Below are 13,999 nucleotides of genomic sequence, written 5' to 3'. Positions count from 1 at the left end.
TCCTTCTTTTTGTCTCCCTGACCTTATTTTAATTTCTCACCTGTGTTTCTTGTACCCTGTTGCTTTTCAAATTTCGTTCTTATGTCTCCCTCTATGCAGCTCCATGTACCTACTTTTTGATTCTTGTACCCTGTTGCTTTCAAAATTTTCTGTTTCCTTCTATCCATCTCCCTGTCTCTAGTTCTTAACTCTTCCCTCTCTGTCCTGTACCCTGTCACTTCTTAGATTTTCTTTCTACGTCTCCCTCTTTCTGTCTCCCTGTGCCTATTTGTTAGTTCTTGCCTATGTTTCTCATATGCTGTTGCTTTTTGAAAATTTTCTCTCTACCTGGCTCCCTGTTTCTGTTTTCTAGTTCTTGCTGTTTGTTCTCCCATATCACTTGAGAATGTTTCCCTGTCCCTTGTCCTGTCTTTATCTTGTTGTCCTGCCAGTCCCTTCACCTTCTCTCCCCCACTTCCTATTATTTATTCCTCCATCTCCATCCCTGTTGTTTTGCTCAGTCTCTCTGCGCTTCTCTCTCTACACTGTTTTCCTGCTTCTTGTCCCTCTCTTGTTCCCAGCATCCCATTTTCTGGCTCCCTGTCTTGCACCTCTGTGTCCCTCTGTCCTTCCTCCTGCTTTACTCTTCCCTTTTATCACCCCATCCTGCTGCCTTTGGGCACTGAGCCTTGTAGCCAACTCATTGCCAGGATTTCTTATATGCATTAATGAATAAATTTTTCCTGCCTCCTCTGTGTCCCTGGATGTGGGTAGGTGCAGGGGCAGGGATAATATGCTGTGGGGCTTTGGCAATGGCCCCTGTTCCTGATGGGCTCCAGCTGGGGCTGGGATGGCCCCAGGTGTGGCCAGTGAGGTTGAGGATGGGGCTGGCCCTGCTGTGTGAAGGGGCTCCAGCTGTAAAGGGGGCTGCCTGGGCAGGGGAACTGGCTGAGGAGGGAGTGCAAGGGGGTCTGGCTGGTAGGTGCCTGCAGCAAGGAATGGCCAGTCCCTGTGGCAAGGAAGGATCCCTCTGAGCTGTTCCTGGCCTCTGTTGGCTACATGCGTGAGCTGCCACGTATCAAGGAAGCCTTGTGGATGAGGAGCATTGAGGCGTCCGCTGCGTGCTGCCGAGTGGGTGAGGGTCAGGCAGCCGGCACTGGGGAGGAGGAAGGGGCAGAGGCAGAGAGAGAAACGTCGGGGCGGTGAAGGTCTCCTGCCGGCACCAGGAGCTGTGGTGAGTCGCACATCCTCTCCTCTACATCCTGGCCCACCTCCGCCTCCCTTCCTCCGTCTCCCTCTCTGCCTGCCCACCTATGTGTATGGCTCCTCAAAACTTGTTATTCTTCTATCAACTCTGCCCAGTACCCTGTTGCCTTTTAAATGTTTAATATGCCTCTCTCTAACCAGCTGCTTCTCCCTGTTTTTTATTTTTTCTGCACCGCCTTGTACCCCATTACTTTTAAAATTTAATTTCTATGTTTTCCCCTCTCTGTCTCCCTGACCCTATATTTTAATTCTTCCCTCTTTGTCCTGTACCCAGTTGCTTGAGACTGGCTGGGCATCGGTCAGTTGGTGGTAAGCAAATGTTTTCATTTGCTGGTTTTTTTTTTTCTGTTACAACTTTTAAAAAAAAGTCTTTTTAATTATTAAACTTTTTATATCAACCCATGAGTTTCTCACATTTACCCTCCTGATTCTCCCCCTATCCCACTGTAGGAGGGAGTAAGTGAGCAGCTGTATGGTACTTAGTTGCCAGCCAGGGTTAAACCACGATGCTACATCTACATTTATGAAGCTGCCTATTGCTATTTTTTCATTATTTCCTGTCTGTTGTGTACCCTGTTGCTTTGAAAATTTGCTTTCTATGTCTACTTTTATCCAATTTACTGTCTTTATTTTTTATCTCTCTGTCCTGTGCCCCGTGATACTTTTAAATTTCCTTTATATTTCTCAGTTTTAGTTCACTGTGGCTATTTTTAAAATTTTTTCTGTCCTGTACCCAATCACTTCTTAAATTTTCCTTCTATGTCTACTTCTATCGAGCTGTGTATCACTGTTTTTTAATTCTTTCCTCACTATTGTGTACCCCGTTGCTTTTTACTTTTTCTATGTCTACTTTAACCTATTCACTGTCTTTAAGTTATTCCTGTCTGTCATGTAGCCCATCACCTTTTAAATTTTCTTCCTATGTCTGTTTGTTTAGTTAGCTGTCCCTATTTTTTAATTCTTTTGTCTCTGTCATGTACCCTGTTGTGCTGGTTTGGGCTGGGATAGAGTTGATTTTCCTCCAGTAGCTAGTATGGGGCTATGTTTTGGAGTTGTGCTGAAAACAGTGTTGATAACACAGGGATGTTTTTGTTATTGCTGAGCAGTGCTTGCTCAGAGTCAAGGGCTGTTCTGCTTCCCACCCTGCCCCACCAGTGAGCAGGCTGGGGCTGAACAAGGAGCTGGGAGGGGACACAGCTGGGACAGCTGACCCCAACTGACCCAAGGGCTGTTCCAGACCATACGATGTCATGCTCAGCATATAAAGCTGGGGGAAGGAGAAGGAAGGGGGGACATTCAGAGCGATGGCAGTTGTCTTCCCACATAACCGTTACGCATGATGGAGCCCTGCTTTCCTGGAGATGGCTGAACACCCGCCTGCTGGCGGGACGCTTCAAGGAATGAATTCCTTGTCTTGCTTTGCTTGTGCGCGTGGCTTCTGCTTTACCTATTAAACTGGCTTTATCTCAACCTGTGAGTTTTACTTTTTTTCTGGTTTTTCTCCCCCATCCCACTGCAGGGGGGCAGCGAGCAAGCGGCTGGGTGGTGCTTAGTTGCCAGCTGGGGTTAAACCATGACACCTGTCACTTTTTTCCAATTTGCTTTCTATGCCTACTTTAACCTATTCACTGTCTTTGTTTTTTAATTTTATCCTCTGTCCTGTACCATCTCACTTTTAACATTTTCTTTCTGTGTCTGTTTGTTTGCTGTCCCTATTTTTTAATTCTTTCCTGTATGTCCTGTAAGCAGTTGCTTTTTAAATTTTCTTTCTATGGCTAGTTTTATACAGTTCAACTGTCTATATATTTTTAGTTTTTTCATCTCTGTCTTGCACCTCATTGTTTTAAAAATTTTCTTTCCATCTCTCTATTTATCTATTTTTCTCTCCCTATTTTTAAATATCTTTCCTGTCCTGTATGCCATAATTTTTTAAATTTTCCTTCTATGTCTACTTTTATCAAGCAGTGTATCACAGCTTTTTGATTCTTTCCTGGCTGTCGTGTACCCTGTCACTTCTTACATTTTCTTTCTCTGTGTCTCTCTATTATTCACCCTATCCTTATTTTTTATTTTTTTTCCTAGCCTTTCTTTAATGCTGTCACTGTTAAAATTTTCTTTCTGTGTCACCTTTTATCCAGTTCACTTTGTTTTTTAATTTTTCCGCTGTCTTGCACTCCATCACTTTTACATTTCCTTTCTATTTCTCTATTTAGTGTGCTGTCACTATTGTTTAATACTTTCTTGTCTGTCCTGTAGCCTGTTGCTTTTTAGATTTTGGTTCTACATCTTTATTTCTTTAGTTCGCTGTCCCTATTTTTCATTCTTTTCCATTTTTCCTTATTCCCATCACTTTTTAAAATTTTCTATCTCTGTTAACCAGTTCTGTCCCTATTTTTTAATTCTTTCCTGTCCTGTACCCCATCACTTTTTAAATTTTCCTTCTATGTCTACTTTTATGATGCTGCATATTACTGGTTTTTAATTCTTTCCTGTCTGTCCTATACCGCATCACTTTTAAAATTTACTTTCTATGTATCTTTCTCTTTTTCAGCCTATCAATATTTTTAAATTTTTTCCTTTGTCTTAGACTCCATTGCTTTTAAAATTTCCTGTCTGTTTTAGTTTGCTGTCCCTATTTTTTTCCCTTTAATTCCTTAATGCTGTGCTTTTAAAATGGTCTTTCTATGTCTTCTTTTATCCAGTAACTGTTTCTATTTTTTAATTCTTTCCTGTCTGTCATGAACTGCATTGCTTTTAAAATTTTCTATGTCTGCTTTTATGTAGTTCACTGTCCCTATTTTTCAATTTTTTCTCTCATAATTCTTTTACTTTTCAAATCTTTTTTTCTAGGTGTACTTTTATCTTGTTTTCTGTCCCTATTTTTAATTTTTTCCTGTTTACTGTATCTTGTTACTTTTAAAATTTCCGTTCTATGTCTACTTTTATCAAGATGTCACTCCCTTTTTTTAAATTTTCCTGTCTGTCCTGTACCCCATCTCTTTTAAATTTTCTTTCCTCGTCTATTTTTAGCCAGTTTGCTGTCTTTATTTTTTAATCCATTCTAGTATGTCCCATACCCAGTTGCTTTTAAAATTTTCTTTCTATGTCTTCGTCTGTCACATCTCACTTTCTCAGGATGACAACTCAGGTTTGCCGGTTCCCAGGTCAGGATTAAAGTGAAACGACACTAGGGATCCTTTAACTCACAAAACTCAACTTTATTCGCTCACCACAAAAATTGGCATGAAACTACATCAGTAAACTGTGTAACCTGTGCTAACCCTACATCACCAAACATATACTACAGGCCTTGCTTATTTTGGGATCGGTTCAGGGAAGACAAGAAGGAGAGCCCTCCGGTCGAGTCACGAGGTTCAGAGCAGACCCCTTTGCTTTCTAGACTCCTTCTCACAGAGGAGCCTGGGGCAGCTGGATTCACTCCTAGTCCCAGACTTGGTCAACGGTTTATGTTTACAGGGATAAAATGTAGGGATTATAGAAAAGGAAAAAGAAAGAGAGAAACAAGACAGAGAGAAGAGAAAGATTTCACCAGTCCTGGGTGCAGCATTGGTTCAGTCAACTGAGGGGTCCAGTCCTGCTGGACTTGCACACCTGGGGCTTCAGTTTGTGTCCTTTTAATGTCCTTGCCCCTCCTTCGGGCAGGCACTCAAACTTGTTAGGTTAATTAGGTGTCATGAGTGAGTGGTGTGTGAGCCTTTGGGACTTGGGGGTCGTTTGGGGGGTAACTTCCCCTTCCCTGCAGATGTGATCTTTTGTCATGCATGGTGAGCTGTCCTGCTCAGCATATCAGAACAGCATTATCAGAACAGGGAGCTGTGCACCCTCTGGCATGCCCTTCCCCTCCTGTTGCTGATGGGTGCTGATCCGCTTCTTTTCACCTGTGGTTCCTTGCTATGCAGGGTTCCTTGTTATGCAGAGTTTGTTGTTAAGCAGAACTTGCCCCACCATGATGTTTGAGACATTAACTCTTTCAGCCTCTCACACCGTCTATTTAGGGGTTTTTGCTATTTTAAAATTTTTTCCTCTCTTAATGCCTTCACTTTTGAATTTTGTTTCTTTGTTCACTTTTATGTATTTTTCTGTCTCTATTGTTTCCTTTTTTCCTATCTGTTCTCTATGTTATGACTTTTAAAATTTTCTATGTCTACTTTTATCAAGATGTCTAACCCTATTTTTTTATTTCCTGTGTCCTGTTGCTTTTATTTTTTTATCTACTTTTATCCAGTTCACTGTCTTTATATTTTATTCTAGTCTGTGCTGTGTAATTTAAAAATGCTGTCACTTTTAAAATTTTGTTTTAGTTTGATGTTCCCATTTTTTTTTTTCCTTTATTTTCTTAATCTTGTTGCGCTTTAATTTTTTTTTTCTCTACATCTGCTTTTATCTACCTCCTGTCCCTACTTTTTAATTCTTTCTTGTCTGTTGGTGTCCTGATTTTGGCTGGGACAGAGTTAATTTTCTTTCTAGTAGCTGGTATAGTGTTATGGTTTGGATTTATTTTGAGAAGAATGTTGATAACTGTCCTGGGTTCAGCTGGGATAGAGTTAATTTTTACAGGAACCTGGGAGGTGGGGGGGCATAGCCGGGGCAGCTGACCTGAACTAGCCAAGGAGCTATTCCATACCATGTGACATCATGCTTGGTATATAAATGGGGAGCGGGCCGGGGGGAGCGCTCTGGACTTTCGGTGGGGGAAGTGGTGGAGCGTCGTGTTCCGGGTGGTCAGCGGTTGCACTGTGCATCACACTTTTTGTATATTCTTTCATTAGTACCGTTGTTGTTTGTCCCAGTAAACTGCCCTTATCTCAACCCTCGAGGTTCCAGTTTTTTTTTCTTTTCTCTCCTCCGTCTCCTCCCTATCCCACCGGAGGGGGTGGGAGGAGTGAGCGAGCGGCTGCGTGGTCCTTTGTTACCGGCTGGGCTGAAACCACGACAATAACACACTGGTGTTTTCAGTTGTTGCTAAGTAGTATTTAAAACAAGTCAAGTATTTTTCAGCTTCTCATGCCCAGCCAGCAAGAAGGCTGGAGGGGCACAAGAAGTTGGGAGGGGACACAGCCAGGACAGCTGACCTAAACTGGCCAAAGGGATATTCCGTACCTTATGATGTCATGCACAGTATATAAACTGGGGGGAGTTGGCTGGGGGTGGGGAGCAGGGGCCCCAGATCGCTGCTTGGGAACTAACTGGGCATCGGTAGGTGAGCGGTGAGCAATTGCATTGCACATCACTTGTTTTGTATATTATCTCCAAGTATTATGTTTTGTATATTATTATCTCCAATTATGTTATTATTATCTTCATTTCTGTCCTATTAAACTGTCTTTATATCAACCCACAAGTTTTACTTTTTTTTTTTTTCCCCTCGATTCTCTCCCCTAACCCACTGGGTGGTGGTGGGAGTGAGTGAGCGGCTGCTTAGTTGCTGGCTGGGGTTAAACCACAACAGTTGGGTAGGTTGTCAATTTTAGAATTTTCTTTATGTCTCCATTTACTTAGTTTGTTGTCCCTATTTTTAAATTTTTTTCCTCCTTTAATGCCTTCCTTCTTGAATTTCTTTTCTATGTCTACTTTTATGTAGTTTTCTGTCCCTATTTTTAAATTTTTCTCCTGTGCCTTGTACCCTTTTATTTTTTTTAAATTTTCTTTCTATGTCTACTTTTATTTTTTGGGGGGCTCTTTTCTTGGTTCATCCTCAGGCTTTAGAGGGTCTCCTCGGCATGCTTTTGTCTCTGGGGTGTAATTTGCACCCCCCTTGGTTTGTCAGAACGTTGCCTCTTCCTCAGAGCAGTCTTTTTGTCCTCTCTTCCATCTCGCTTGCCTCCAGTGGGTCAGTCTCCCTCATGATACCTGTACCGTGTTCAAATCTCCTCCCGAGTATCTTTGTGCCCTCGAGCCTTCTTCTGTGTCTCTGTCTACCTCAGCACCCCTCTATTTCTGTCACAATGCTTCCTGCGAGCATCCTTCTGTTCCATCGCTATCCTTGAGTTCTGTAGCAGGCTTTGTTTCTTTCGTATTCAGAGACAATTCTTCCTGAGGCTTTCATTGTGCCCCAGAGCACTCTTACCTTATTCACTGCCATCTTGGATGTCTCCATTCTGTCGCTCATCCCCTGAGGACATCTGTACATTGCTGGGACACCTTCTTGAGTTTTGCATTGTGTCCCAGAGCTGCCTTCTGTCTTTCACTCTCAGCACCCTTCTTCTCCCATCATCATGCCTCCTGAGGCCATCCTTGTGCCCCACAGCCCTCTTTTGGCTCTGTTGTGCACTTTGCACCCTTCTCCCTCCCTGAGAACCTTTCCTGATGCCATCTTTCATCTCCAGAATGCTCATGTTGTCCTCTATGCTAGCTAGCATACCTCTGTTCAGTCCCTAGTCCCCTGAGGACATCTGTAGTCTATTCAAATCCCTTCTGGACTTCTTCATCATGGCCTCGAGCCTTCTTTTGCCTGTCCCTCTCAGAAGCCCTCTGCTACTGTCACAATGTCTCCCGAGGTCTTAGATTTTCCCTGCAGCACACTTTTAGCTCTGTAAGCCCCCTTTGGACTCATTTTGTTGCAATTGCACCTCTCTGATACTGAAAAGCCGGTCAAAGAAACTCTCTAAGACTTGTTTTGGAGTTTTAGAAAGCAGGCATTCTTCATTGCAGCGCTGGATGCACGGGGGATATTTCCACCTAGTGTGCATACCACAGCTTTAGCACAAACAGGTTATATAGAATAACTAATTGCATATTAATCAGATTAGTATACATATACATAAAAATGATTGCAACTGATTATCTTAGTACTGCCTACATCCTATCATACGCAATGAAGGATCCATTTGAGGCAAAGGGCTGCTTTTACGACCACCGACCCATTTGAAGTTCCTGTTGGCTGTCCTTGAAGTCTTTATTCTTGTCCTTGTTCTTTGATCTTGAAGCTTAATGCAGTTTCAATCACACGTGGTCAGTTTCAGCATTGTTCTCATCTAGTGTACAGGACCATCTAGTCATAAGAGCAAAGAACTGCAAAACTTATGAATAATTACTAGTTAATCACTTGACTACACTTTTGTAATTATGTCCCCAGCTACCCGTTGTCTACTGTTTCAACCATAATGTTAATATATGATCATTTATCAAATCTCACTTATACAGTTATCTAGCAGCAAACCAGTTTTCATCAGTCTACCTTCTAAAGGATGTGTCGTATTGTGAGCTGACCTGTTTAGCTCGAGTCCTAATTAGGGCACCTGCTAGCCTCTCCCTTTGCTGGAATTCTTCTACTCATTTGGTGTTATTTTTTTAATATGCTGAAATACAATTTGTGATTTTAATTTTTCAGATGTGTTGTCGTAAGGGTGTGGTGATGCTCAGCAGATGCCCCATCCTGTGGGAAGCACCCCCTCCATGGGGCAGGCAGTGTGGATTATCTGGCGTTGGGTCAAGAACCCAGAGTGGAATTGCTGTTGCAGATTATCCCAGACGAGTTTACCTACTGTGGATTACGTGGGTGGAGCCCCTGGTGAAGGTAAACCTCATGCATGCCCCCCCCAGCCTGTGCATGTTCTTGCGCACATATCTTTCCACCCCAAACTATCCATCTAACCCACCTTCCATGCGAGTTTTTTCCCATGCCGATTGGTGGGGGTGTCACCCCCTTCCCCCCACCCACCGTGTATCCCTGAAGTTCCATGTTTTCTTGGTGTCATTTGTGGCTGCTGTCCCCACGTAAACTGCGGGGGGCGTGGCTGCTGCCGACCCTTTGCTGCATGACTGCAGGGGGCGTTGTTGCCCCACCCACCCAGCCTGTCCCTTTGGGGCATGGCTGCTGCCTGGTCCCCCCCGTGTATTTCCATGTTTTTTTGGTGTCTTTTGCACTTTGGGACTCTTGTACCTCTGTTAAGGGAGTCAGTTGGAGACACGCTCAGGGGGACTCTGAATCATTGGCTATTCACAGTAAATAATTTATTTTGCAACCAGAGATATTTTGGAGATGGAATTCTTAAGGGATCTAATTCTGCTTTTTGATTCATCCCTATCCAGAAGGTAGTTCTGGTAGAAGTTAGGTGGTATGCACAGTCTTGCTAGAAATGAAGCATAACCCCAGAGTGTTTTGGCTTTTTTATAGGAAACTAAAGCACATCAATTTTGATAACAACATTGTCATTGCATTTAATGAGCTAGTTTCTTACATAGTTTAGAAGGACATCTATTGTTTTCTATCTACACCCCAGAAAAATTAAGTGTAATTCTCTACCCGGTCACATTGCTGATGCAATAGGTGTAGCTGTAGTACAGGAGCAAGTAGTGTCATTTCCTGCAGGGGCTACTTTCTCTGTTCAGGGCTTTGCTTGCTGTAAATTTAAGGCAGGTGAGAACAGTGCTGCTGCTCCTCCAGCTGACTTCATAACCTCTGGTGGTTTGCCCTTCCCCTTTCCCAGGTGATTGTGCTAAGGGTGGTGGGCGGAGGGTCAGGGTATTTGAGCCACAGCCTCTGCTGAGGGAGTTCATTGTGCTCCTGGGTTTCTCTGGTGTTGGTGCTCAGCTCTTCCTTGAGTCCTTTGCAGCTTTTGAGCTGGCTCAGCCCTTTGGGAAGAGGTGTCTGCCTGAGGTAAGAGCTTCAGGACCAGTCAAGGTTCAGCAGCATGTGTAGTAGAAAGTAACACTTGTATGCAGCTTTTTTTTCCCTCTCTTTTTTTCAGGTCAGTAATTTTGTTTTGAGTGTTCAGGGGTAGAAAGAGGGTTTAATAGTATGCTTTTTTTTTTTTTTTTAATTCTTCATGCATTGTGTTTTCCTGGAATTCCCAACTTTATTGAAAACGGAACCTTGTTTTTTTTCACCAGTTCTGCTGTATGCTGTGTAAGTTGCTGATATCTCTCTTAACAGGACCGATGGTGACATTGTTTAGCAGGGGTTAGGGTGAGCGTCTTATATGCATCTGTGTATGGAGTTTTAGTATTTCTGAAGAAAGCAGAAGGGCCAGGAGGCACAGTGCCTTTCAGGCCCTGGGATGCCTCGTCACCTTTCCTCATTGCCCACAGAATGCCATGTTGTCCCTAGAACCTTTGCAGCTTGTGGCAGGCCCCTCGTGGATTATAAGCCTTAGGACTTAACTTTATTTTGTGGACGTGTGGCAGAGCTCAGAGTCTCTGGGAAGTTGTAGGTTAGGAGGTGCCCCCAGAACTTGGGATGTGGCTCAGAAGAGCGGCTCCTGAGGAGTAGCCACTGAAGGGGGTTCAGGGGTGCAAATGGAGGGCAGGAGGTGTCAGGAAGCAGTGGGGTTGCTTTCCTGACAGTTGAGAAGAAGAAAAGGGGTTTCTAAAGTTTTGGGACTGATGGGGAAAGGGAGGAGGGTTCACCAGCCTTTCTCAGATGAGTTTTGCAGTTGAATTTGGATGTCATAGAATGGTTTGGGTTGGAAGGGACCATAAAGATCCTCTGGTTCCAACCCCCCCAGCAATGGGTAGGGACACCTTCTGCAAGACCAGGTTGCTCAAAGCCCCATCTGACCTGGTCTCGAATGCTTCCAGGGAGGGTGCATCCGCAGGTTCTCTGGGCAACCCGTTCCAGTGCCTCGCCACCCATAGTGAGAAACTTCTTCCTAACACCTAAACTAAATGTACCCTCTTAAGGACTAAAGTTGTTACCACCTTGTCCTATTGCTGTACACCCTTGTAAAAAGAGCCTCTGCAGGTTTCTTATAGGCACCCTTTACATACCATGAAGTCTGCTATAAAGTCTCCTGCAAAGCTGCATGCCAGTGAGCGGTCCGAGAAGGTGAGGCAGTTGTCGGTCGGGTCAGTGTTGAACAGCAAAGTATTATGCGGCTGCTCGGTTAAGCATTTACCTTCTGTTTTGGAGGCGCTGTGTGGGCTATCTTTGAATTGGATGAGCGTTTGAGGAGAGCTGTGGATTAGCGAGGAGGAGCGTGGGGCCGATGACTTCTCACGAGTGCCATGCTAATTTGGTGTGTCTTGGTACCTTAGGTACCACGAGTGACGATGGCTGCAGGGTCTGATTCTGGAATGAGCGGGGAAGTGAACACGGTGGCGCTTGTGAGGAGGGGGGAGTTGGGGAAGTAGTTGGCATTGGCTGGCGGGATGCTTACTCCCTTTTCTGGTTTATTTTTTTTCTGTGCTTGTTCTATTGCAGACGTTGAAGACCAATGTGTCACCTTGAGGAACATCCCAGTTAGCCTGTGTGGTTTTTGTGGAGGATGGACTCGGCCCCTCGGCCCTCTGAAAGCTACGTTGAGGGACCAGGGCTGGGGAGAGGCTGGGAGGAAGGGACGAAGCTGGGAATTGCAGGGAGGGGTTTTAAAGTTAGAGCAGGAGAGAGGGCTGTCCCAAAGCAGTCCCCTTTAGGCAGGCAAAGGGAGCGGGTTGCTTTTCAGCACGAGACCTGCGTGTGCCGGGCAGGGCAGGTCCAGCCTGTGTCTGCAGTGGTGTGTAGTTTGCGTAGTCTGTCTTCTGTGCCTTCGACCTTCCTCAGGTCTCGATGTCCTCGTCGCGCTTTGCGCCGGAGGAGCGTGGCATGCGCTTCGGGCACCGTCCCTAGGGTCTCGAATGCCCGTACTCATCGGCCCGGTGCTAATCGGGTGCTTCTTTTCTTGCGTTCGGAGCTCTAAAGCGTGGATCGGTCTCGGCGGGTTCCGGTCGGTCCTCTTTTGTGGCGTTCTTCCGGGCTGCGTCGGCAGCCCCACTCTCTAGCCATTCATTTTCTCGGACTGGGACTTCTTCCCCGCATCCTGACGTCCTTAGGTCTTGACGCCAGGCTTCTGGCACATCCGTCATCTGGGTTTTGACAGTGTCGTCTTGTAATGGGGTGTTACGTTCGACTCCTCTCCTCGGGGTCTGCCGTAGAGCCTCCTGGCCTCACGGTGGCGGCCCCGTAGGTCGTCTTGCCTGACGGCGCCTCCCGTCCGGGGGTCGTTCTTTTTGCTGAGAGTTTTTTCTCTCTTTGAATCGCCTCGTTGGTAGCGTTCCACGTGGCGAGGTTCTGCGCATGGGTGTGTTTGGCTTGGAGCTGCTCTGCCCGGGGATGTAGAGTCAGGGGTAGGTGGAACAGCGATAAGAGTCTGGGTGAAACGATGTGCCTAGACTGTTTAGGCGAGGGTCGTACAGTCATCTCAGCTCAAGTAGGCGTCGGCGGGCTGTGTGGACAGCTGTGCCGATAGTGTTTCACAGAGACGATTGGAGCCGTGTGGCAGGGGTTGTTGAGGGGTAGTGAAGCGGATTTGAATCTCTAAGGTGTTAAGTCTTGCACGTGATGGGCTTAAAGTTTTGCCCTGGTTTTTTTTTGGTTGGCGTGTTTTTGGGTTTTTTTTGTTTTGTTTTCTTTTTAAATAGCAGGCTGTAGTTGGACTCCAGATGGTCTTTGTAGATGGAATCAAGACCTCTGGAGTTGTTAAGCTCTTGCTCTGCATCCAGGTGACTTGTTCAATATGGTTTTTTTTTTTTTAGTTGCGGAGGGACAAGATGCGTGCCAGAGAGCGACGGGGAAAGGCAGCGGAGCACCGTAAGGAGGTGGGTCTGTGAGTGGAGTCAGAGGGAAGATGTGGCCGGTGGCTCTATGATTAGGTGATAGGGTTTTTACTTTTTTTATATTTTGAAGGTGCGAAGGAATGAGCGGAGCGGGCTATCGGCATCGGAGGTGACTTGGCAAGTTGAGCCGTGACTACTGGGTTGAAGCAATGGTTCCTTTGGAGGTGGTGTATTGTTGGTGAAGTTGGCAGCATCCCTTGTTATTTGTTTTTTGCAGGTGGTATGGAGGCTTCAACGTGGCAAGCTGTCGATGGCAGAGGTGGGGTGGTTGAGCGGCCAAGGTAAAGGAGAGGGAGTCGGGAATCGGTGCGGGCGGGCTGAGGTTTCGGGCGGTGTCTCGGCATGCGTCTTCTGCTTTGGTTTTTGCAGGTGGCGCACGCAGCCTTGGAGGGGCGAAGCCGCAGGCCGATGAGCAGTCTGAGAAGGTGAGGTGGTTGTGGGCTGGGTTGGTGTTGTATATCGAAGTATGATGGGGCAGTTTGGTTTAAGCTTTTCCCTTTTGTTTTGGACGCGCTGTGCGGGCCACCTTTGGAATGGGATGAGCGTTTGAGGTGAGCTGTGGATTAGGGAGGAAGAGTATGGGGCTGGTGACTTCTCACGAGTGCTATGCTAATTTTGTGTGTGTTGCTATCTCAGGTACCATGAGTGATGATGGTTGTAGGTTCTGACTCTGGAATGAGCGGGTAAGCATAACACTGTGGTATGTGTCATTAAGTGGGGGGTTGGGAAAGTAGTTCGTGTTGTAGAGGAACGTGTGTGTTGTAGAGGAATGTGTTGTGAAGCTTTAGGGTTGCTACTGTAAAGCTGAGTTGTTGTTGTGTAAAGCTGAGTTGTTGTTGTGTAAAGCTATTGTAAAACTTCAGGGTTGCTACTCTAAAACCCGTGTAGCGAAAACCATTATAAAACTTTGAAGTTGCTGTTGTAAAACCGTGTTGTAAAAAACCGTGTTGTGAAGGTTTAGGGGTGCTACTGTAAAACTGAATTGTAAAACTATTGTAAAACTTTGAAGTTGCTGTTGTAAAAACAATGTGTTGGAAATAACTGCGTTGTAAAAAGAACCGCGCGTTGTAAAAACAACGTGTTGGAAAGAACCGCGCGCTGTGGAAAGAACCGCGCGCTGTGGAAAGAACCGCGCGCTGTAAAAAGAACCGCGCGCTGTAAAAACAACGTGTTGGAAAGAACCGCGTGCTGTAAAAAGAAC

At 45.4% G+C, this 13,999-nt stretch overlaps 1 long non-coding RNA gene across 1 annotated transcript; it reads left to right on the top strand.

Moving 5' to 3' along the window:
* The first annotated feature begins 446 nt into the window (after positions 1-446).
* LOC128141104 (uncharacterized) lies at positions 447-11,048 on the top strand. The gene is made up of 3 exons (XR_008234906.1): positions 447-1,213; positions 1,520-1,554; positions 10,949-11,048. It is a non-coding gene; the product is annotated as an uncharacterized LOC128141104 (long non-coding RNA).
* Positions 11,049-13,999: the final 2,951 nt, after the last annotated feature.

The sequence above is a fragment of the Harpia harpyja genome, chromosome 4 (genome assembly GCF_026419915.1).
Source record: "Harpia harpyja isolate bHarHar1 chromosome 4, bHarHar1 primary haplotype, whole genome shotgun sequence".
Lineage (NCBI taxonomy): Eukaryota > Metazoa > Chordata > Aves > Accipitriformes > Accipitridae > Harpia > Harpia harpyja.
This window is presented reverse-complemented; position numbering and strand designations above follow the sequence as displayed.